The sequence below is a fragment of the Triturus cristatus genome, chromosome 4_2, assembly GCF_964204655.1.
Source record: "Triturus cristatus chromosome 4_2, aTriCri1.1, whole genome shotgun sequence".
NCBI classification, from domain to species: domain Eukaryota; kingdom Metazoa; phylum Chordata; class Amphibia; order Caudata; family Salamandridae; genus Triturus; species Triturus cristatus.
The window spans coordinates 701,542,104-701,566,581 of NC_140586.1; positions in this window are offsets into that span (position 1 = coordinate 701,542,104).

Below are 24,478 nucleotides of genomic sequence, written 5' to 3' on the forward strand. Positions count from 1 at the left end.
ACGAAGGTTATGACCTCCCAATAGTGTGTAGCTGGAGGCGGGCCGTTGGGGGCGGGGGGGCGAGGCTTGCCCCCCTACTTAGGAGGCCCTCTCGCCCAGTTCCTCCTCTGTTCCCTGCACGCCGCTCCAGCCTGGACACGCGTAATCCCACCCTTTCCACTTACCCCACGTGTCAGGCACAGCGCGTTATTGGAATGTTTTAATGTTTTCTTTTTGCGTTGCAGGCGGAGTTACAGGGCGATCTGGAGGCAGACGGGTACAGTAAGGGTACCTCTGTGACAGGCGGTACAGTAAGGGTACCCCTGTCCGGCACAGTAAGGGTGCCCGAGCCAAGGTCCAGGAGCCGAAGGGGGTTCTGGGAAGACCGCGACGGCGCCCCGTTAGTCCTTCGGGCGGTTGGGGGGCCTGACCAACCGGGGGTGTGCCACAACACGCTCCGCCCCTGTCGGAAGGGGCGGGAGTAGGAGACAGATCACGTGACCCAGTGGATGATCTGTAAATAATTATGTGCCACACTGCCGGGCATCGACCCACCGTGTGTGCTGGCTCACCAGGCGGGCGGAGCAGCAAGGGGCTGCTTGCCCTGGATCGCCCGTAAGATAACCCAATTTTATTATCATACTATGTTGTATGAAATAAACCTGCAGCAGTTCTTCACCCACAAAGAAAGTGTCAGTGTAATCATTGGGTGACGTCTGTGTATGCGTGTTGACTGAAGCGGATGACGGTGTGGTCACTATGGCAAGCGGTGCTTCTAAGCAGAGCTCCCCTGCCAGGGATCCTGTGCACAAAGATGTCTAGGTACTCAAAGGACTGGAGCCAGCAACAGTAGGTAATGGTGGTGGGGTGTGCTCGGCCCACTCCAAAACGTCCAACACCGAGGCTGGCTGCAAGCAGTACTGAGACGAGCAGCAGAGATGCTGCTGCTCCTCCCTGGCCAAAGCTGGCATTCCGCGAGTGTGCGGTGCCGTGCGCGTGCACAATATCCAGTCCGGGTGGGCGAGCCAGAAAGGAGACAGGGAGGGGAGCAAAAAGCCTCACTGCGCCTCACTCCCTCAAAGGCAAAGTGGCATCAGATCTAAGAGACCGCCACCAATGGGCTGTTCAGCGTGATGAAGTAAAATAGGCATAAAAACCCAAGCCAAACCAAAGTGCCACGCTCCACAAATAGTGTAAAAGGAACACAGCAAAGCATACCATTTTTAACTGTATGAGGGTGAAAATAACATGACTCTTGGAAAGTAAACGGCGCATGGACACGTTACGTATATAGATAGTAAATGCGGCATGACAAGTAAAAACTGGTATTTCAGATAATGTATGCCATGCAGCAAAGCGTAACATTTCAAACTGTATGAGGGCGAAAATAACATGACTCTTGGAAAGTAAACATGGCATGGACACACTACGTATATAAATAGTAAATGCGGCATGACAACATAAAAATTGGTATTTGAAATAATGTACGCCACGGCTTAGTGAAGGGAAAGCGCCCACGAAAATACACATGCTATTGCCCCGGAAGCTGTGTGCATAAAATAGTACTGTTAAGATATACACATCCAAGTGTGTGAGCCCGCGAGTGTAAAATCCAGTCCGTAGGGGCGAGCAAGAAGGGAGATAGGGCGGGCACCAAAAAGCATCGCTTTCAATAGAAAGTGTGGCTTTAGCATAAACTGTGACACGCGCGAATGGGAAGCATAGGCAGAGCTTGTAGCCCACTTCCAAAGTAGACTTGACAACAATAGATCTCGCCAGAGCGTGCAGCGCATGCGCTGCGACGCTAGGCAAGACCTAAAAATGGTACTGCTGCCGCGCGGTCTACCCACACTGCAGGGCTCGCTACACGAGATCCCCGCTGCTTCTTTGCGGACACTGATAAATTATTGACGGAACTACTTTGGGCCAGGAAGCGTGTGAGAATGGGTCTTCATACCCTCAGGAGGTCTTGGTCCGATGGAGGGCTTGAACTACCAGATATGGAGGCATACTAAATGGCGCCTCATCTGCAGCACGAGATACACTGCCTGGACCCCGAGGATAATTCGGCAAAACAGCTGTAAGGGGCTCTTGCGCCATGGAGGGGTGGGAGAGGCAGGCTTTTTGCATATTGCTTGGTTGTGTAGGTTTATCGGCCCCTATTGGAGGGAGATCACGGATGTTGTTGCCGGGCCTGATCCCATTCCCAAAGGGTAAGAAACTGAACAGGAAGTTTTTGCTCCTGGGTCTGGTGCTGGCGAAGAGACGTATAGCCATGAAGTGGTCGACCTTGGAGCCCCCGGGTTCAGCGAGTGGCTGAGAGATGTTTCAAAATGGGCTGTAGCTGAAGAGGTTCATATGAAACAGACCAGGCGCAATGAGAAGGTGGAGGACGACCTAAGGGGGTGGGCTACCATGTTGGACACATCAAAAGACCCCTTCTAGACTCTTAGGTGCCGATCACAATCCGGTAAAAAATTCCCCCGTGCGACTCGTATCGGGTCTTTTTACCGTACGAATCGTACAAGTGCCGTACGAACTGGCAATCACGATTCGCATGGTAAAAAGTCCATACGAACCGCACTGGGAATCATTCCCCACACGTCCTCGGGTCGGAAAATGTGTCCGACACGTCCTCGGACGATTTACCTTACAAACGTGAAAAGCCAAGTCCGACCGAGGAATCACGATCCATCCCGTGCGTCCGAGCGTACAACCGTATGGAAAAAACACCGTCCGCACCGAACACCCATAGCAACCATGGAGACATGTGCCCGCATACGCGCCCAACACTCCCCCCAGCCCCCGTACGTCCGACACGTACCCCCCGTGTATGTATACCCCCACCCGTCTAGGTACACCCCAGTACGTTCCAGTCGAACCCCCACCCCAGTACGTGTCATACCCCCGTCAATGTACACCCCCCCACCCCTGTACGTGTCGTACCCCCGTGTACCCCCACCCCAGTACGTTCCAGTCGTACCCCCACCCCTGGACGTGTCGTACCCCCCGTGTACCTACACCCAAGTACGTTCCAGTCGTACCCCCACCCCAGGACGTGTCGTACCACCGTCAATGTACACCCCCCACCCCAGTACGTGTCGTACCCCCCGTGTACCTACACCCAAGTACGTTCGAGTCGTACCCCCACCCCAGGACGTGTCGTACCCCCCCGTGTACCTACACCCAAGTACGTTCCAGTCGTACCCCCACCCCTGGACGTGTCGTACCCCCCGTGTACCTACACCCAAGTACGTTCCAGTCGTACCCCCACCCCAGTACGTGTCGTACCACCGTCAATGTACACCCCCCCACCCCTGTACGTGTCGTACCCCCGTGTACCCCCACCCCAGTACGTTCCAGTCGTACCCCCACCCCTGGACGTGTCGTACCCCCCGTGTACCTACACCCAAGTACGTTCCAGTCGTACCCCCACCCCAGTACGTGTCGTACCCCCCGTGTACCTACACCCCAGTACGTTCCAGTCGTACCCCCACCCCAGTACGTGTCATACCCCCCGTGTACCTACACCCCAGTACGTTCCAGTCGTACCCCCACCCCAGTACGTGTCGTACCCCCCGTGTACCTACACCCCAGTACGTTCCAGTCGTACCCCCACCCCAGTACGTGTCGTACCACCGTCAATGTACACCCCCCCACCCCAGTACGTGTCGTACCCCCCGTGTACCTACACCCAAGTACGTTCGAGTCGTACCCCCACCCCAGGACGTGTCGTACCCCCCCGTGTACCTACACCCAAGTACGTTCCAGTCGTACCCCCACCCCTGGACGTGTCGTACCCCCCGTGTACCTACACCCAAGTACGTTCGAGTCGTACCCCCACCCCAGGACGTGTCGTACCCCCCGTGTACCTACACCCCAGTACGTTCCAGTCGTACCCCCACCCCAGTACGTGTCGTACCACCGTCAATGTACACCCCCCCACCCCAGTACGTGTCGTACCCCCCGTGTACCTACACCCAAGTACGTTCGAGTCGTACCCCCACCCCAGGACGTGTCGTACCCCCCCGTGTACCTACACCCAAGTACGTTCCAGTCGTACCCCCACCCCTGGACGTGTCGTACCCCCGTGTACCTACACCCAAGTACGTTCGAGTCGTACCCCCACCCCAGGACGTGTCGTACCCCCCGTGTACCTACACCACAGTACGTTCCAGTCGTACCCCCACCCCAGGACGTGTCGTACCACCGTCAATGTACACCCCCCACCCCTGCACGTGTCGTACCCCCCGTGTACCTACACCCCAGTACGTTCCAGTCGTACCCCCACCCCAGTACGTGTCGTACCACCGTCAATGTACACCCCCCACCCCTGTACGTGTCGTACCCCCCGTGTACCTACACCCAAGTACGTTCCAGTCGTACCCCCACCCCAGTACGTTCCTGGCGCACCCCCAACACAACCTCCTAAGTACGGAGCGCACCCCATGCCCCAACATCACAACCGCATGTACGAGTCTTACAAAGCCACACACAAGGACAAAATCGTACAACCAAATGGCCCATGTACACACCGTACACACGCTCAAAACGCACGTACACAACCAGGACAAAATAAAACAACACAAGAATACACCAGTCGAAAGGCACACAGCCACTAAACATGGCCAACAACCACTTAAATAACACAATCACTGACCTGCAACTGCCAAAAACAAACAGAGGCCCAATACACCACCACTCCTTATAACACACCCACCCAAAATTCAAAAACTGCCACACCCACCCATGGACCAATAAAAAGGGCCCACACACACAAACCATGAGCCTTTCCAACAGACTCACTGCTGCCAGACACCACAGAACCAGACTACAAGCTACACCACACCTTACACTTGCACACCTTCAAACGACCACCCTCACAAACACCCTCTCATCACATTCACACACACACACAACCATCCACACCCCCCCCCAACATCCACACCCCCCCCCACACCCACACCATCCCCACCCACACCCCTCACCATGCCCACTACCAAGAATCCAAAGTTCAGTCACCGAGAGTTGGAGGTCCTTGTTGATCAAATCCTCAGAGTCGAGCCACAGATCTTTGGAACATTGGTCAGAAGCACCAGCCAGGCAGCCAAAACAGCCATGTGGCAGACCATCGTCGATGCTGTGAATGCTGTTGCGGACACCAGGAGGACCAAGCAGGATTGCCAGAACAGGTGGTACGATCTGCGGAGGAGGGTCAGAGCCAAGAGGCAGGAGGAACACGACCAGGCCAACGCCACCGGAGGAGGGCCCTCCCGCAGAGCCGTACAGTACCATCCCTGGGAGGAGAGGGTGATGGCCATACTGCCGGTGGAGGCAGTTGAAGGAGTAGAAGGACTCCGAGACCCGGGTGAGTACACAAACAACGCACCTCACATGGGGGGAACTGCAACCACAACCAAAATCAATAACAGGCACGCAACCACCACAATCCATCGCATTACTCAACCACACTCCATGAGCAGGCACATGCCACTGCTGCCACCATGCCCCATGCACCCAGCTGGACAATGTCAAGTCACAGGCCACAGAAGACAACAACACATGACACGGTAACCCGGATGGCGGGAGGCTGGGCACCAAGAATCACATAGTGCGACTCCAAAGCAGACAACAATGCCCTCTGCCCATATGGCCTAGGTCACAGCCAGACAAACACTGTGTCCCAACACAGGAATGACTTGCCAGCAAATGGCGGACGCCTTGCATCAACACATGGGGGTGAAGGCACTGTTCTGCACATGCCAGCAGCTAATGAACAGCCAACAGTGTGAAAGAGTGGCAGCACACACCACCACAGCAGCAGCGCACAGACACACAGCAGACAAAATGGGTGCCTGGAGATCAGAAACAAACTCACATCAACAGGCCAAGGGCCACTCAAAGATCTGCTAACAGTGTGTGCCCAGGAAGCTGGGCCAAGGTGACAGAGGGTGACACACGGAGGGAGGGAGAGGGGGACACAGAGGGAGGGAGAGGGGGACAGAGAGGGAGGGAGAGGGGGACTGAGAGGGAGGGAGACGGACAGAGGGAGGAGGCTGACACACGGAGGGAGGGAGAGGGGGACACAGAGGGTGGGAGAGGGGGACAGAGAGGGAGGGAGAGGGGGACTGAGAGGGAGGGAGAGGGGGACAGAGGGAGGAGGCTGACACACGGAGGGAGGGAGAGGGGGACACAGAGGGAGGGAGAGGGGGACAGAGAGGGAGGGAGAGGGGGACTGAGAGGAAGGGAGACGGACAGAGGGAGGAGGCTGACACACGGAGGGAGGGAGAGGGGGACACAGAGGGAGGGAGAGGGGGACAGAGAGGGAGGGAGAGGGGGACAGAGAGGGAGGGAGAGGGGGACAGAGAGGGAGGGAGACGGACAGAGGGAGGAGGCTGACACACGGAGGGAGGGAGAGGGGGACACAGAGGGTGGGAGAGGGGGACAGAGAGGGAGGGAGAGGGGGACTGAGAGGGAGGGAGAGGGGGACAGAGGGAGGAGGCTGACACACGGAGGGAGGGAGAGGGGGACACAGAGGGAGGGAGAGGGGGACAGAGAGGGAGGGAGAGGGGGACTGAGAGGGAGGGAGACGGACAGAGGGAGGAGGCTGACACACGGAGGGAGGGAGAGGGGGACACAGAGGGAGGGAGAGGGGGACAGAGAGGGAGGGAGAGGGGGACAGAGAGGGAGGGAGAGGGGGACAGAGAGGGAGGGAGACGGACAGAGGGAGGAGGCTGACACACGGAGGGAGGGAGAGGGGGACAGAGAGGGAGGGAGAGGGGGACAGAGAAGGAGGGAGACACAGGGAGAGCAAATCAGTCCTTTGGTGTGTGGGAATGTCTGCTCGTCAGCAGGTGGACTGCGTGCATGTAGACAAGGGTGCCCAGTGCCAGAACCCCCCCTCTTCATCATGGCAAAACGCAGGGCCATGTTACAACCTGTACACGAGCACAAGGACAGCCACCTGCATCATATGAGTGTGTGGATCCACTCCATGTGCACATGTACAGTGCTACAAGGAAGGCGCAAACGCATAGCTCGGCACACATGCACACTCCACTGCTGACTGCAGTCACACTTGACGCAGCAAGTAAGACTGTGCCACACATAGTTAAAGGGGCCAAATTGGTGCCCAAGGGACACACACATGCACAAGTGCACTGTGAGTGGAATGCAAGACAGATCCTAATTCCAAGAGGAAATGTGCCAACTTTGTAACGGATGAAACATGGATGTTGCATGGATCAAAATTAACATTGTCTCTCTCACACACAGGTCAACGTCGTGCTGCACCCCCCAACACTGGGGGGGAACACTCACAGGACCCGGATCTGCAGGAGACCGATCCCACCGGCAGCGACCACTCTCACCACTCTGCGGACGACCCCGACCGACCTGGCCCCTCTGGTGTCCAACCACCTGCAGCACCTGCGTCAGGTACAACCGTGCCAACCACCACCCCCACTCCTGCCACATCCCAGGAGACACCCAGGATCCCTGCCCCAACACCACAATGCAGCCAGGCTCGCCAGGAGGGACACGGTGTCCCGGGCACCCAGGAGGAGGCAGGCGACAACGCCAATGCCACCCCTCAGGGGTCCCGGAGACCCCATGTGCCCACAAGTGCAGGCCAGACGCAAGTGGGCAGGGGTGGTGGGAGTGGAGAGCGGTGGAGGCGCGAGCCTGACCAGTTGGCTGGGGATCCGGTATTTTCCCATGTCCGTAACATCCTGGACTCATACCGGCAGGACACCACGGGCATGGCCCAGGTTGTGTCCGTCCTCGAGGGGATCAAGGTCCAGCAGGCCCAGCAACATGCGGAGCTAATAGCCTGTCTACAGCTACACCAACGGAGGATGGAGGACAGACAGGCTGAGCAAGTGACGGCGTCCCAGGGGATTCACGCTGAACTCCGTCGGATGGCCGACACCATGGCCGACCCTCCCTGTGCCAGAAGGCGGAGAACATCACCACCCACAGGGAGGGATCATGAGGAGGAGGAGGAAACATCCGACGGAGCATCCCAGACGTCGTCACGGCCTGCTGCTGAGGTTCCCCGCAGGAAGCCGGGTCGTCCACGGAAAGGACCGTGAGGGTGGCTGCTACATCACCATCTCCCAGGACACCTGGCCTGGCACCTGGCCCACTGGAGCAACAGCATCACAGCATCAAGAGACATTCTCTGCCACATGGCCCTGCTGGTCACTGGCTGACCAATGTTGACAAAGACTGTGGCATGGACTCTGAGGATTTCCAATGGCAAGGACACCAACTCCCCTACTGAACTTTGGATTCCCTAATCCCGGAAAGGCCCTCACTTGGCCCCCCCCCCCCAATAATAAATCACACTATTAAGAGTAGATGCCTGCTGGTAGCATTATTACCTAACATGTGTCTTGTACAGTCTAAACATGCCTGAGTCATCTGTTCACTTCAACCATCCACACCCTGGGGCCTGAGTCTGGCACAGGACACATGGGTCACAGTTTTCTAGGCAAGACAGACATGGAGCACCATACACACCCGTGATGGTCAGAACCAGCTGAGGGGGTGGCCGAACAACCGTGCTGACAGACACATTGAGTACAGCAACAGTCATGCGCAGAGGTCAGGGATCCTGGCCCGTGTCCTGGGGGGCACCCAGGTACGTGTAGACAGGTGGCAGAACCATGTCCTGCAAGCTTGAGTCCGGTGGATGCAGAGAATGGGGTCATGGACAACGTTGGATGCATGGGGATGGCACATGTCACAATACCCACACAGTCATGGACATCATGCCCATTACACAGTCTCAGCACACACACACAGCTTGCATCTTGCCACTCGACACATTGACACATAGCCACAATCAGGGAATACCATGCCAGACATGCAGGATGCACCGTGCCAACACACCAGCATTGACTGAGAAGAGGCACCTTGGAGGCATAGGGACACCTTTAATAGTCATGTGTTTGGGATTGCAGAGGCAACTTGAAGTACACATGAACACATCATGTGGAGTAACATGTGGCTCCAACACTGGCACCCCCATTCTGCAGCACAAATGCGTGATAGCCATGGAACTGGCACACAAGTGTCGGATAATAGCTAAATACCCACAGCTGCTCACGGAGAGCCTGCCATACACCATACATCCGCTGATGTGGAAGTCCCACGCCATGTCAAGACAATGTTAACCGTATGTGTCCGAGGGCAGTGTCACACACATTGATGCCTTCATCACAATCCACCATCCCATCACTGATGACTGACAACCAGGCAGCCCATCTATTCAGGTGTACCCAGCTGCATGTCGTGTCCCATGGGGATGCCACATGTCTGCAGAGGACCCAAACCCCGACCGGGGCAGTGTGCACACATCGTGAACAACTGCCACACCCAATACACCCCAGATGCATCCCTTACCCCATGGAGACTTCCAAACGTGTCCGTGCCTGTAACGCTGAGTCAGCCCACGATGCCATGTCCATGAGGAATAGCAGTGCCACAACAATGCAACCAGCAAACGGCATGCGCAGGTACCTGGGGAAGAGAGACACACAAGAAGTCAGCCACAAGAAGCACAGCCACTTGCATGTGCATTTACTCGACACATGTATGTATGACAACATGCTAGGTCACAATTATGCCTGGGGAAATACTACCATCACTGCCACCATCACTCCAGTGACACACCCACACACACCTCTGACCCACGTGCCATACATGCAGGTGGAGACACACATCACAACGCATGCCACACGGGGACCAATGCGTGCACACTCAGACCCTGGTACTCACCACTAAGCAAAGAAGTCGCGTATGAGCCGAGTCCGGATGTCCTCTTGCGGCTCCACATCCTCCACATCACTAGCCCCATTGCCAAGCCCTTCGTCCTCCACGGGTGGATGGTCCTCGTCATCTTGATCCAGGATGAGGGGCACAGCTCTTTCAACTGCCATGTTGTGCAGCATGCAGCAGACCATGAAGATCTTGCAGACCTTCGCCGGGGCATATGGGAGTGCGCCGCCGGTCTTGTGGAGGCACCGGAATCGGCTCTTCAGCATGCCAAACGTCCTCTCTATCACTCGCCTTGTCCGGCCATGGGCGGTGTTGTAGCGGAGCTGGGCCGGCGTGATGGGGTTGCGGAGAGGTGTCAGCAGCCAAGGCATGTTGGGATAGCCAGCGTCCCCTAAATGGAAAGCACATGGATATCGTTAGAACTGGCGAAGCGGTAGTGCTGCTCGGCCAAACAGAATACAGGACAGACAGACTGTACCCACCAACAACACATGCACGTTCGTTGCGCAGCTGCATCATCATATCAGGCATCCCGCTACGCCTCATGATGTAGGCATCGTGTGCTGATCCTGGAAAACGAGCACAGACATGTGAAATCACCATGTTGGACAGACACACCACAAGGGCATTGATGGAGTGGTAGTGCTTCCGATTGCGGTACGCCACCTCCCGTGCGTGTGGTGGTACCAAACCTACATGTGTCCCATCTATGGACCCAATGACATGGGGCATCCCTCCCAGGGCATAGAAACCACGCTTGACCTCAGTCATCTGTTCAGGGGTTGGGAACTTGATGAAGTCATCCAGGTGAATCAACATGGCCTCCAAGAAATCATGCAGCACACCGCTGAACATGCTCTGGGACATGCCACCAACATGAGCTATGGTATATTGGAAGGTACCCGTGGCAAGGAAATGTAGGGCAGCCATTACCTTCAGCTGGGGTGTCAGTGCCGTAGGATACCTGTGCTGCGGTTGCAGGTGTGGTGCCAGTCTCGCCGTCAGCTCCAGAATCAACGGTTGGGTGAAGCGGTAGAGCCGGATCCTGTCATTCTCCTGCATGGTGGCCAAGTCTGGAATTCTTCGGGCAACAGGAGGCGCTCTGCAGTAATTTGGAAGTGACAAGGAAGAGTGAGTGCACTACGAGAACAACTCATGTCTACTGAGCACATGTAAATCTGCCAATACACACATGCCACATAGGGAGTCAGGCATGTGCTACATGCCCAGGACACGTATGGATGCAAGGTGACACTCCTTCCAAGACCCAGCTACACACGGTGATTGAGAACCTCCCCATGCCACGCCATGGGAATAGCTGTGTCCCAGTGCAAGTGCACTGCCCGACGCAAGACAGGAGTGACATACACCCACACATCAGCAGAAGTGTGATGCTGATTGCAGAGACTGGCAGCGGAACACTTGAGCCACAGGTCACATGACATTACACTAGTCCAGCCCACACACCTTGCCATGAAGGTGCACATGTCATGACTCCCCACACATTCCTTGTGAGTTTGCTGACATGGCCTTGTCACGCTACTCCGTGTCCCTTGCATACATGTGCACCTCACATCCGGTAACTCATGTGGCATGGTGTTGGGAACAGTGTGCAATGACAATCTACACACAGCCACATGTTGGTTGCTGCAACGGCTGCAGCTTTTGAGGGTGCAACAACATCAACCCGATGTAAATCCCGGACACATATATGGCATAGTCACATTGTGCACTGTGGGTAGTGATGAGTCATGTGTCATGACCCCTGTACCGGGCATCATGGGACACTTCCGTGTGTTGGTGTCCGTGCCATGCCAGTGACGCTCACCCCAAGTGCGCAGTCCCACATGCACACATGTCAAAGGAGTCAAGGGCATGCCTGGCACACATTGCACCCTCACACAGTACACATGTACACATCTCATCATACATCTGGTGCCTTCTCCACTCAGGAGGCATGTTCCACATCACAGCCTGTGACACCTGTGCCCAACACATGTGGTAATGCACAGACGATGCCTTGGTGTCCATTCCTGGACAAGTATGTCCATCCATGGACAAGTATGTCCGCCCTATTCCGACATGTGTGTCGCCTATCACCACAGTGATGTGTAAAATCCGCCGTACTGCTGCTGAGAGGGCCTGTGCATGTTCCCAAATCACTGTGGGAGTGCTGCCGTATGTGTACCCATCGTGATGGCGAGCGTAGATGCGAGTGTACGGTCCGTACCACTACGGGTACGCATACGCGTGCAGACCCATAGTGATAGTGAGCGTAGATGCGAGTGTACGGTCCGTACCACTACGGGTACGCATACGCGTGCAGACCCATAGTGATAGTGAGCGTAGATGCGAGTGTACGGTCCGTACCACTATGGGTACGCATACGCGTGCAGACCCATAGTGATAGTGAGCGTAGATGCGAGTGTACGGTCCGTACCACTACGGGTACGCATACGCGTGCAGACCCATAGTGATAGTGAGCGTAGATGCGAGTGTACGGTCCGTACCACTATGGGTCTGCACGCGTATGCGTACCCGTAGTGATAGTGAGCGTAGATGCGAGTGTTCGGTCCGTACCACTACGAGTACGCATACGCGTGCAGACCAAAAGTGATGGAGAGCGTAGGCATGCATGTACGGGCCGTTGCCATGCATTTGGGGTGCCCTAGGGCCCCCACACGCACCGTACCTGTGTGTGATGCTCCAAATTACATGGGGGACAAGTATTAAGGCCTACATGCATGCTGGTTGTCATGGAGACCAAGTTCAAAATTGGAAATTGTTCTGGAAGGTGCACAGCAGAAGTCAGTTGGGATTTGTCTACTTTGTTGCAATGTGTTTGTGGGGCTGACATCATGCAGGAGAATGAAACCGATAGAGAACCCACAGACTGCTAGGTTTGAAGGGATTGGTGGAAACATAGGATGCAAATGTGAGTGACCAATCTCTCTGTACTCCTGTGCATGAGACTGGGCAGAAGGGCACATATAAGGCAGCCAGGTCCCATGAGGGAGCACTTGCCTGCACATCTTTGCATTCGTCGACCCAGCTGCTGCTACTGATTCCCTGGAACCATGTCAAGGGCTGTGGAGAGGACACAGCCATTCACCCTGGAGGAGAACATGGCTCTGCTGGATGTGATCCTCCCACAGTACTCCATGCTGTATGGGCGACCAGGTTATCAGGTGAGTGCATAGGCCACTGCCACAGACTGTCCCTATGTGGTGACTGTGACTTCTGCCATTGCGTCCAGGTGTAACACACATGCCATGTACTGTCGGGGGGGTCCCAGGGGGGGGGGGGTGCCTGATGTCTCCCAGCAGTGCCCTGAGACAGGAGGGGTGGGGGCCTATCACTCACAGCAGTGCCCTGAGACAGGAGGGGTGTGTGCAGAGTCCTCCCAGCAGTGCCCTGAGACAGGAGGGGTGGGTGCAGAGTCCTCCCAGCAGTGCCCTGAGACAGGAGGGGTGTGTGCAGAGTCCTCCCAGCAGTGCCCAGAGACAGGAGGGGTGGGTGTGGAGTCCTCACAGCAGTGCCCTGAGACAGGAGGGGTGGGTGTGGAGTCCTCACAGCAGTGCCCTGAGCCAGGAGGGGTGGGTGTGATGCACAGTGTGAGCCTAGATCATTGATTGTGACATTGCCATCATTCCACCTGTGTACCCACTGTGGCACGTACTGCTTTTTCCCTCACCAGGGGATGATGTCCCTATGACAAAGGTGCAATGCGTTGGCTGCATGACATGCCTTGTTGTTACCAGCTAATTTGTACCCATATGTCTCTCTGTGACATGTGGCTGGTGTATTGATGTGGTGTCACTTGTTCCTCCTCACAGGTAGGCGCCACTGCCAAGGAGCAGATCTGGCTGACCGCCGTCAGTGCCGTGAGGGGTGTGGATGGTCGGAGGCGGCGCCTGGCCCAGGTGAGGAAACGCTGGCAGGATATCCGGTGCTGGACGCGGAGGATTGCACGGCTCCTGCTGGGGGACTCACCTGAGAGCCACAAGAACCGCGGCCGCCGCCGTCTGAGCCACCTCCACAGGCGTGTGCTGCCGGTGGTCTTTCCAGACCTGGAGAGGCGCTTACAGGCGATGCAGCAGCCGGAAGGGGGTAGGTACATGTGTGTTTGTTGTGTGTCACCGGCATTTGTAAGGGCACAGTAGCATGAATCCACTGGCAGGGTTTAAAGGTGCTGTGCAGATCCTGTTTGGCCCAGTATAGCGCTGTGCCCCTGCCACCCTTCCCCTCCTTGCAATGTGTTCCCTGGTCTGTGTGTAGTCACTCCTTCCCAGGGTAATGTAGGCTGGCGCTTTGTCCACGGGAACAATGTCTGTAGCATCATGTGTGGGGGTGGTGTGTAACAGGTTGTGGGACCTTGCCTGTGCACTGTCAAGTTCACTGCATGTGGGTTCCATGTCAGTTGGCACTGATGCTGACTCCAGACATGGGAGTTGGTCTCTCATGTGTCATGCCTTACAGCGCGCATGTCCTATGTAGTGGCCTGTGACATGATGTGCATGACTGTGCGATACACATAGTGCAGGGATGGTGACGTGTGTTGCTGTCATTACCATTCAGTAGCATGTAGTTGCGTGCCCACTACTGTCCCCTGGGGCACCTTTTCCTCAGTGGTGTATGTGTCATCATGAACGTGGCCACTGTCAGTGTCTACAGCGTAAGTTGTGCTCTGTGCCATTGTCCCCTGTCACCATGTATATAGACGTGCTAATTTGTACAGGTGTCCACTGTGCAGCCTGACCTGATTGTCCTTCTTCATACTCACAGTTGCCAGTGCCTGTGTGTCTTGTTATACTCATCTGAGGATGGGCACTGGTACCTCATTATTTGTACAGGCGCACCTTGGCTGTTTGGCGTCCAATCTTGCTTTTTGCCTGCCCCTGTGTGTATCACCCAGACCATGAGATGTTGGTGCCACCTGTGTCTCCACAATTTGCCTCGTGTAGGGTCTTGTTGGGGCGGTCAATGCCTATGTGTTAAATCCTGATTACCACTTGCTGGGTCTGGGCAGTGTGTGATGTGCCTGGACACACACGCAATGTGCAGTGACCGAGTCATGTTGTGCATGTTTTCAGCATTACCTATGCAGCATGTGTCTCAAGTTCATGGATATGGTCCCTGGTCATCGGTATTTTCGCAAACGCTGTGTGGTGCAGATGCAGTGCTGGATTGTCCCCAGGACCTGGGTGCTATGTCAGACTCCTTTTCCTGTGTTTAGCTATTGTCTCATGCTCTCCATGGTATTTCAGTGGCATGGTGGCTCAACCAACTGTGTGTTGCATGCCCTACATCGGTACCCTGTTCAGTAGATGTTAGGGATCTTCCTTTTCAGGCCATGCAATGTTACCTATGTAGATTGGACTCATGTGACAGATGTGTACAGGTGTCTGAATAATTTCTGTCTCTCCACCCTGCCCACAGCATCGTCGGGGGACACAGAGGGAGACATGGACACAGACCAGGCGGAGGGACCGAGCACCAGTTCCAGCCGTGACATCGGGGCTGGCACATCGAGTGGGACAGAGGCGGAGGAGAGTGTGGCCGAGGACCTGTCGACTGGCACATCAGACTACGAAGCTGACAGGTCCGGGGACGATGTCTCCGAGTGGGCGGAGGCTGCACCAGCAGCTGACAGCGGAACAACACCTCGCACCGCCCCCTCAGTTTCCACCAGCCGCCTCCCACTTGCTCGTGTCCCTTCCCAGCGTGCCCGGTCACAGCATGTCTCCTTCCTGCCAGGCACCGCGCCCCCTGCCCCTGTCTCCACTGCTGCCGCCAATGCAGAGTCTGTGGACATCCAGCGGCAACTGCAGGTTGGTCAGGCTGCGATCCTTAATGTCCTCCATGCCCACGGCAAAACCCTCACCAACATCGAGGCTTTCTTGGAGGGCATTCATTCATCGCAGGCTGACCAACGCAACTTGCTGAGGTCCATCGACTCCACACTGACTGCAGCAGTGGGTCTCCTGCAGCGCGACCTCCCCCCACCTACCCCTGCCCCATCCACACTTCCCACTCCCATGCCTGTCACACGTACACCCAGACGTCGGCATGCACCCACATCAACGGACACGGGCACCACACCAGCAGGGAAGGTCCACCGCACTCCTCCTGACACGCACACACAGGGTGAGGTAGGCACACCCACTGGGTCGGGGGCCAAACGTGTGACACGCAGCCATAGTGGGAGTCCGCATTCCACCCAGTCCACTCCCTCCAAATCCCCTCCCCTCAGCTCTCCTGGCCACATCTCCCCCAAGGACTCCTTCATGGCCGCTCTGTCCCTGAGCCCCACAGTTACACCACCACGCAAGCGGTCACGGAGGTCCCCGGTCAGGGTGGTTGAGTCTCCCCCCCTGTCTCCACCCTCCCCCGGTGGCGCTGCGACCCATCCCTCTGACCCCCCCCCCTCCTTGGGGCCTGAGGTCCCTTCGGGTGCAGGGGACTCCCTGGATGACCTTGCAAAGGTGTGTAGTGCCATCCTGGCCTCCGCCTTTGGCACTGACCCACCCCCTGTGGTGGACTCCTCCATCCCTGCACCCACAACGCCGCCCCTTTGCCCTGATGTCCCTGCGGTGCCTGTTGCTCCCCCCCCCCCTGATGCCCTCACCAGTGTGGAAGACGATGCCATTTGACTGTGCAGGCAAGGTAGGGGACACGCATCCCACTGTGTCCCCCATCCAGCTGAGAATCATTGACTGCCCTATGGGCTTTGTGAAGATTGAACTGCCTGCGATCCACGGACATTGTGCTCCTGCAGAATAAAGCTTAATTTTGTTTTCATTATCACACTACTGCTATGCTGGTATTGGTGTTGGTGGGGCTGCTACATGGTTTTGGGTGGTGTGTAAGGGTTTGGGTGTGTGGGATATGTAGTAGTGTACTGCTCATTGGTGGGACCCTGTGATCTGTGTGCCATCACAAGGTGTTGGCTAACTTTCTTTGTTCATGTAGGCAGTTACTGCATGGTGCACTTGTCCAAGGGTGTATTCCTTCCTCTGTGTACCCAGCTTTCTTCCCTGCAGGGTGTTCCCAATGTTTAGCGCAGAGCTGTGTCTACATGAGCTGTGTGTGTGACGGAGCCCTTCTACTTTGGCCATGCATGCAGGGCCATGTCTCCACCTGCGACAATCGTGGCATCCTTGGTGATCACTGTACTTGTGTGTGGAGTCTGTTGACATGAGTTCATGGGGACATGTTCCCTTGTAGCCAGTATGCATGTGGATAATTCTGGCCTCACACACATGTGTTACACCCCTCCAGTCTCAGGGCACTGCTGGGAGGACTCTGCACCCACCCCTCCTGTGTCAGGGCACTGCTGGGAGGACTCTGCACCCACCCCTCCTGTCTCAGGGCACTGCTGGGAGGACTCTGCACACACCCCTCCTGTCTCTGGGCACTGCTGGGAGTGATGGGCACCCACCCCTCCTGTCTCAGGGCACTGCTGGGAGGACTCCACACCCACCCCTCCTGTGTCAGGGCACTGCTGGGAGGACTCTGCACCCACCCCTCCTGTGTCAGGGCACTGCTGGGAGGACTCCACACCCACCCCTCCTGTCTCAGGGCACTGCTGGGAGGACTCCACACCCACCCCTCCTGTGTCTGGGCACTGCTGGGAGGACTCTGCACCCACCCCTCCTGTGTCAGGGCACTGCTGGGAGGACTCTGCACCCACCCCTCCTGTGTCAGGGCACTGCTGGGAGGACTCTGCACCCACCCCTCCTGTGTCAGGGCACTGCTGGGAGGACTCTGCACCCACCCCTCCTGTGTCAGGGCACTGCTGGGAGGACTCTGCACCCACCCCTCCTGTGTCAGGGCACTGCTGGGAGGACTCCACACCCACCCCTCCTGTCTCAGGGCACTGCTGGGAGGACTCCACACCCACCCCTCCTGTGTCAGGGCACTGCTGGGAGGACTCTGCACACACCCCTCCTGTCTCTGGGCACTGCTGGGAGGACTCTGCACACACCCTTTCTGTCTCTGGGCACTGCTGGGAGTGATGGGCACCCACCCCTCCTGTCTCAGGGCACTGCTGGGAGGACTCTGCACCCACCCCTCCTGTCTCAGGGCACTGCTGGGAGGACTCTGCACACACCCCTCCTGTCTCTGGGCACTGCTGGGAGTGATGGGCACCCACCCCTCCTGTCTCAGGGCACTGCTGGGAGGACTCCACACCCACCACTCCTGTCTCAGGGCACTGCTGGGTGGACTCTGCACACACACCTTCGATTTCTGGATATGTGCGCTTGGCACATACACGGTGGGGTTACGCACACTGCATTAGAGGTGAGGGTACGAGTCTACTGACACTGGTGTGGTGGGGGTACGCTCCGTACGTCCGCGGGTGTGGGTACGGGTCGTACTTACACTGTTGGGCAGGGGGGTACGCTCCTTGCATTCGCCGGTGGGGGTACGGGTCGTACTTACACTGTTGGGCAGGGGGGTACGCTCCTTGCATTCGCGGGTGGGGGTACGGGTCGTACTTACACTGTTGGGCTGGGGGTACGCTCCGTACGTCCGCGGGTGGGGGTACGGGTCGTACTTACACTGTTGGGCTGGGGGTACGCTCCGTACGTCCGCGGGTGGGGGTACGGGTCGTACTTACACTGTTGGGCTGGGGGTACGCTCCGTACGTCCGCGGGTGTGGGTACGGGTCGTACTTACACTGTTGGGGTGGGGGGTACGCTCCTTGCATTCGTGGGTGGGGGTACGGGTCGTACTTACACTGTTGGGCTGGGGGTACGCTCCTTGCATTCGTGGGTGGGGGTTCGAGTCGTACTTACACTGTTGGCATGGGGGGTACGCTCCATGCATTCGTGGGTGGGGGTACGGGTCGTACTTACACTGTTGGGCAGGGGGGTACGCTCCTTGCATACGCGGGTGGGGGTACGGGTCGTACTTTCACTGTTGGGGTGGGGGGTACGCTCCTTGCATACGGGGTGGGGGTAGGGTCCGTACATATCCGTCCCCACGCTATGTGATGTTTGTGCGGCCCGTACCCAGGCCTTTGCCACGTGGGTGCGATCCGTCCCGCCATTGTTGGGGTGACGTGTGTGGGCGTGGTCCGACTCGTACCCACGCTCTTCAGGCGTGGGTACGGGACGTACCTGTCTGGTTGTGTTGCCGGTTCGCGTGGTGACGGACTTCCGTTGTGGCGGTCGCTGGATTATCAGGACACGCCCCCACCCCCTCGTGGTGACCAGGGCATGGGAGTCAGGTATGTCCAGGCCATGTGTAGTGTGTCACTCATGTGGTTGTTTTGTGGCCTGCCCTGGTAGTGCCACCCCCACCCCACCCCACTTTCCCCCCTCCCTTAGTTATTCTGACCTTCTGCGGCGTCTGCGTCGTAACCTGTAGAGGAGGTGGACTGCTATGAGGGCAGGGATGACTCGTAGGTTCGGGTCCATGTCTGTCCGTCACGTACTGGTCCTCCTTGTTCGCGTCGTCGTCTGTCCGTCGCGTACTGGTGGTCCTTGTTCGCGTCGTCCTGATTTCCCGGCAGTTTTTGGCTGCCGCAAAATATTCACCGTGCGGGGTGACGTCGGTGCGAATCGTGATTCCTGGGTCGTGAATGGCTGGCTGCGTGCGTCCCGACGTCAGGTCGGCGCTTTCCCGGATCGCATTGGTAGGTGTTTTTTGTTCGGTCGGTCTTTTTTACGATTCGTACGGTAATGGTGTACCCGTGCGAATCGTAATTCCATGTTTGTATATTTTGACGACCGGGTACGCGTCGGACGGAGAATATGCTCCGTCCGACGGTTCGTACCCGGTTTTTACCGGATTGTGATCGGCACCTTAGTCTTTTTAAGGGGGAAGGGGAAGAACTGTTTTTGCTTGGTTCCCACTGTTCGGTCTGTTCAGGAAAGCTGCCTTTCTTGTACTATATGAAATGTGACTCACAACTGGACTCAGTGCTTTAAATGTACATAGACATCACCTTTGTTCTTAACACAGCAGAGTGTCCCTCCATTGCACTGGGCATCATTGATGCGGTACTGTCATCCAGCCCCACCCCATGGACTCCTTCAATCCTACACTTTTTTTGTTTGCCGCTCTCCCTGCCCCTCTCTTTCTTGCACCCTTGACACCTGTTTGAACTTAGCACTGTCCCTGGAATCCTGCACTCACTTCTTGCTCTTCCCTTCCCCCTGGCACCGGGTGCTCCACCATGCCCCCTTGCACCATTCACCTCCTACACGCTTCATAATGCAAATCTTTAACAGTGAAAATTGTTCACTAAACTTCACTAGGATGGCACAGCAGGATGAGCACAACAACGCACATTGCACAGCAGGGCGAGCACAACAACGCACATTGCACAGCAGGGCGAGCACAACAACGCACATTGCACAGCAGGGCGAGCACAACAACGCACATTGCACAGCAGGGCGAGCACAACCATGCACATTGCACAACAGGGTGAGCACAACAATGCACAATGCACAGCACGACGAGCACAACAATGCACATTGCGGTGAGCAGTCTAAATATCGAGTTTTAAATGTCGACCTACAAGTATATCGAGTTGTAAATATCGTAGGTAAAGAATATCGAAGTCAAGAATATCGATGGACAGAATATCGACCCCAAGGTAAGTATTATCGAAGTTAATAATATCGAAGTCATTAATATAGATGTAAGTAATATCGTAATCAAAAATTTCGATGTTAAGAATATCGATATTTTATTAGTGTAATGTATTTTAATATGTATTTTATTTGTATGTGAAAGATTATTGTAATGTATTTTAATACATTTAAAAATAAATGTTTAGAGATTAATAATTATTTAAAATATAATTTCGCGTTTTAGTATCAGAGCGGGTTGTGGGTTTATAGGGGAATAGGGTGGGAAGTAATTTAATTATAATTAATTAATATGTATTGTTTAATTGGTATTTATGATAAATTAATTGTTAATTAATTACTAATTGTTAATTAAATATATTAATTGATTAATTAATTGTTAATTAATTATTAATTGTAAATTAATTGTATTAATTGTTTAATTATATAAGTTATAATTAGTTTAATATTAATATTTCTTTATTGGTATTGTTAATTAATTAATTGTTAATTACTAATTAATTGGTGATTTAATTTTATTAAGTGATTAATTGATGCTTAAATTAATTATGTGAATCTTTATGTGTAGTGGGTTGTGGGTTTATAGGGGAATAGGGTGGGATGTAATTAAATTAAAAAAAATACTGATAATTATTAATTATTTGTAATTAATAATAATTATTTGTTAATTAATTATTAATTGGTAATTAATTATTATGAGTACGTTAAATATAGTAAATATAAATAATTTATTATTTCATGTTCTTTGTTGTTATTGCTAATTAATGTATTGTTAAATAATAATTAATTTGTGAATAATTGTAATTTGGTAGTTAATATGTATACATTTGTAAATAATAAGTATATTAATTATAAAGAATGTATTATTAATTGTAAATAATAGATAAACTGATATTTAAATGTATTGTTTATTTTGTATGTGTAGTGTGTTGTGTGTTAAAGGGGGAATAGTGTGGGATGTAATTTAAAGTTATTTATATAAATATTTATTTTAAATAATTGGTATTTAATAATACATATTTTGTAAATTAGGTATTAATATGCTATTTTTTTATAACTAATTATTAAATTGGTTATTATGTTTATAGAATCCCTATGCTATCCAGTGCTTTCCCAACTGTTTTACTATCTGGAGTTGGAATAGTAATTTTTAACCCTACGCTATCCAGCGCTTTCCCTAGTGTTTTACTTACTGGAGTGGGAATAGTAATTTGTACTCCTACGCTATCCAGCGTTTTCACTACTGTTGCACTCTCTGGAGTGGGAATAGTAATTTTTACTCCTACGCTATCCAACGCTTTCCCTTCTGTTGGACTCACTGGAGTGGGAATAGTAATTTTTACCCTTACGCTATCCAACGCTTTCCCTACTATTGCACTCTCTGGAGTTGGAATAGTAATTTTTACCCCTACGCTATCCAATGCTTTCCCTACTGTTGCACTCTTTGGAGTTGGAATAGTAATTTTTACCCCTACGCTATCCAGCGCTTTCCCTACTGTTTCACTTACTGGAGTGGGAATAGTAATTTGTACCCCTACGCTATCCAACGCTTTCCCTACTATTGCACTCTCTGGAGTTGGAATAGTAATTTTTACCCCTACGCTATCCAGCGCTTTCCCTACTGTTGCACTCTTTGGAGTTGGAATAGTAATTTTTACCCCTACGCTATCCAACGTTTTCCATACTGTTGCACTCTCTGGAGTGGGAATAGTAATTTTTACCTTTACGCTATCCAACGCTTTCCCTACTATTGCACTCTCTGGAGTTGGAATAGTAATTTTAACCCTACGCTATCCAACGCTTTCCCTACTGTTGCACTCTTTGGAGTTGGAATAGTAATTTTTACCCCTACGCTATCCAACATTTTCCTTATTGTTGTTTTTGTTGGAGTTGGACTAGTAGTTTTATTGTGTCTGATATTTCATATGTTTTGTATTTTTTTTGCTATTGTAATATATCATTAATAATAAAAATTAATTACATTAAAAATATTGATTATTATTTGCTATATGTAATTATTAAATATTTATTAATGATATTATTTTATGTGTATAGATGTATTGGTAATTTTTAAAAACATGTAATAATTTATACGTTACAGAAATTATTAGTAAAATTAATTATTCAGTCAGTATATATATTATATATTATATGTACATGTTTAATTAAAGTTTTATTAAATTATATATATTAATAATACATTTTAAATATTATACAATATATTTAATTATGTTTATTTAATTTCTAAGTATAATTTGGTTTATTTTACATATATTTTTAAAGTAAAAGAAAAACGATATTTTTAATAACGATATTTTTGACATCGATATTTAAATTTCGATATTTTTGTACTTACCATGTTGTAGATAGGATGTCGATATTCTTGACATCGATATTTTTGTTGCGATATATTTGTAGGTCGATATTCTGTCTGTCGAAATTATGTCATACAACCGCACATTGCACAGCAGGGCGAGCACAACAATTCACATTGCACAGCAGGTCGAGCACAACAGTGCACACTGCACAGCACGACGAGCACAACAATGCACATTGCACAGCAGGGTGAGCACAACAATGCACATTGCACAGCAGGACGAGCACATCAATCCACATTGCACAGCAGGGCGAGCACATCAATGCACATTGCATAGCAGGGCACATCAATGCACATTGTATAGCAGGGCCGACACATCAGTGCACATTGTACAGCAGGGCGAGCACAACAATGCACATTGCACAGCAGGGCGAGCACAACAATGCACACTGCACAGCACGACGAGCACAACAATGCACATTGCACATCAGGGCGAGCTCAACAATTCACATTGCACAGCAGGTCGAGCACAACAGTGCACACTGCACAGCACGACGAGCACAACAATGCACATTGCACAGCAGGGCGAGCTCAACAATTCACATTGCACAGCAGGTCGAGCACAACAGTGCACACTGCACAGCAGTGAGAGCACATCAATGCACATTGCATAGCAGGGCACATCAATGCACATTGTATACCAGGGCCAACACATCAGTGCACATTGTACAGCAGGGCGAGCACAACAATGCACATTGCACAGCAGGGCGAGCACATCAGTGCACATTGCACAGCAGGGCGAGCACAACAACGCACATTACACAGCATGGAGAGCACATCAATCCACATTGCACAGCAGGGCGAGCACAACATGGAGAGCAGCGGCACAAGGTTCCCTCACAAACAAAAGTTAAATGCCAGCATGACAGATGCAAAAAGAATGCAGAACAATGTCATACATTCACCCCAGTACAGAGATCTGGGCCTAAATCCATCATTTTTTTGCTCATCATGCCATTCCAGTTTGGACCCAGCCATATGCAAATCAGTCTTGCCCCTGTGCCTTATGGGAACAGTCCAGCCCGAACTGCCAGGCCAGGTCCTCCCTGGACTGGAAACAAGCATCCTAGGACCGGTTTCGGGATTTCACCCCACTTCAGCCAGGATAGTTTGATTCCAGTGGCATGGAGAGCACGGGACTCACGTCTGAGTATACCCATCCCACTCGGTGTGACAAATGCAAAAAGAACTGTTGATGGACAGAATGCAGAACAATGTCATACATTCACCCCAGTACGGAGATATGGGTCGAAATCCATCGTTTTTTTGCTCATCATGCCCTTCCAGTTTGGACCCAGCCATATGCAAATCAGTCTTGCCCCTGTGCCCTATGGGAACAGTCCAGCCTGAACTGCCAGGCCAGGTCCTCCCTGGACTAGATTCCTAGGACCGGTTTTGGGGTTTCATCCCTCTCGTCTGAGCATACCCAAGAAAAAAGAACTGTTGATGGACAGAATGCAGAACACTGTCATACATTCACCCCAGTACAGAGATCTGTGCCTAAATACATCATTTTTTTGCTCACTAAGGGCCGGATGTATCAAAGGGTTTTACCCATTTTGTGTCTATGGGAAAATGTGTTCATACATCTGGCCCCATGCCATTTCAGTTTGGACCCAGCCATATGCAAATTCAGTCTCTTTTTTTTTTTAAACCTTTATTTATAATTTCCAATTGAAAACATTTCGGTCAAGGAATATATAGATCAACACGTACAGAGATCATGTGGGTACAT